The sequence below is a fragment of the Myodes glareolus genome, chromosome 2 (assembly GCF_982192425.1).
Source record: "Myodes glareolus chromosome 2, mMyoGla1.1, whole genome shotgun sequence".
Lineage (NCBI taxonomy): Eukaryota > Metazoa > Chordata > Mammalia > Rodentia > Cricetidae > Myodes > Myodes glareolus.
In genome coordinates, this window is record NC_142027.1 from 53,709,660 (window position 1) to 53,711,585 (window position 1,926).

Consider the following 1,926-nt stretch of genomic DNA (forward strand, 5'->3'; position numbering starts at 1 on the left):
AGTAATAATAAATATATTATTATTATTATTAAGCATTAATTATTATAGTTTATTATTACTATTTTTAGTGGTAGTAGTATTATTGGCAAACGATTCAAAGGAAACTTCAAAATGATAGGCATTTACAATGTACCATCACAAATCAGGACAAGTTGAAGTATAAAATAAGTCGGGATGTAGACCATGAGATTTGACCAGGAACCATTAAAGCTGATCTGTCATGCACTGAAAGAATAGCTCAGGCCCACACCGATCTCCTCTCCGGTCTCTTCGCCTCGCTCTCGTGGCCGGTCCACCCCATCCATCATCCCGCCGGCCACCACTAAGAACACCTTCCACCATGGCCACCTCAGCAAGTTCCCACCTGAACAAAAGCATCAAGCAAATGTACATGTCCCTGCCCCAGGGCGAGAAAGTCCAGGCCATGTATATCTGGGTTGATGGTACCGGCGAAGGGCTGCGCTGCAAGACCCGCACCCTGGACTGTGAGCCCAAGTGTGTAGAAGAATTACCCGAGTGGAATTTCGATGGCTCTAGTACCTTTCAGACTGAGGGCTCCAACAGTGACATGTATCTCAGGCCGGTCGCCATGTTTCGGGACCTCCTTCCGCAAGGAGCCTAACAAGCTGGTGTTCTGTGAGGTTTTCAAGTATAACCGGAAGCCTGCAGAGACCAACCTAAGGTACACCTGTAAACGGATCATGGACATGGTGAGCAACCAGCACCCCTGGTTTGGAATGGAACAGGAATATACTCTCATGGGGACAGATGGACACCCTTTTGGTTGGCCTTCCAATGGCTACCCTGGGCCCCAAGGTCCATACTACTGTGGTGTGGGAGCAGACAAAGCCTACGGCAGGGACATCGTGGAGGCTCACTACCGGGCCTGCTTGTATGCTGGAGTCAAGATTACAGGAACAAATGCTGAGGTCATGCCTGCCCAGTGGGAATTCCAAATAGGACCCTGTGAAGGAATCCGCATGGGAGATCATCTCTGGGTGGCCCGTTTCATCTTGCACCGGGTATGTGAAGACTTCGGGGTGATAGCCACCTTTGATCCCAAGCCCATTCCTGGGAACTGGAACGGTGCCGGCTGCCATACCAACTTCAGCACCAAGGCCATGCGGGAGGAGAACGGTCTGAAGTACATTGAGGAGGCCATTGAGAAACTCAGCAAGCGTCACCAGTACCACATTCGCGCCTACGATCCCAAGGGGGGCCTGGACAATGCCCGGCGTCTGACTGGATTCCATGAAACCTCCAACATCAACGACTTTTCCGCCGGTGTTGCCAACCGCAGTGCCAGCATCCGCATTTTCCGGACTGTCGGCCAGGAGAAGAAGGGCTACTTTGAAGACCGTCGCCCTTCTGCCAATTGTGACCCCTTTGCCGTGACAGAAGCCATCGTCCGCACTTGCCTTCTCAACGAGACTGGCGACGAGCCCTTCCAATACAAGAACTGAGTGGACTAGGCTTTGAGTGATTCTGAGCCCTTCCTAATCATCCCACGCCAACTCTTTCCTGTCTCAGCTGCCCCCCCCCCGTAACTCAAAGGATGGAATATCAAGGTCTTTTTATTCCTCGTGCCCCCCCCCCCCCCCAAAAAAAGAATAGCTCAGCAGGTCAGAGCTCAATGTACAATCATGAGGACTGGAGTTCAGATCCCAGCACTGGTGTAAGAAGCCAGGCTCCTGTGCTTGCAGACAACTTTAGCCTTGAGAGTAGTGGAGACAAAGAGGATTGGTGGGACTTGCTGGTTTCCAGCCTGAGAAAACAAAAGCATAGGTACAGGGAGAGTCAGGGAGAGACCCTCTGTCAAAAGGTATTGAGCAGAGAATGAGAGAGGAGGACACCCAATGCCTTCTTCTGCTCTCCGCAGGTGCAAACATACACACCTACACAAATGTGCATGCATATGCGCGCACA

General features: G+C 51.1%; 1 pseudogene; it reads left to right on the forward strand.

The window, feature by feature from the left end:
- Positions 1–243: 243 nt before the first annotated feature.
- Positions 244–1,471, forward strand: LOC148122970 (glutamine synthetase pseudogene; annotated as a pseudogene).
- Positions 1,472–1,926: the final 455 nt, after the last annotated feature.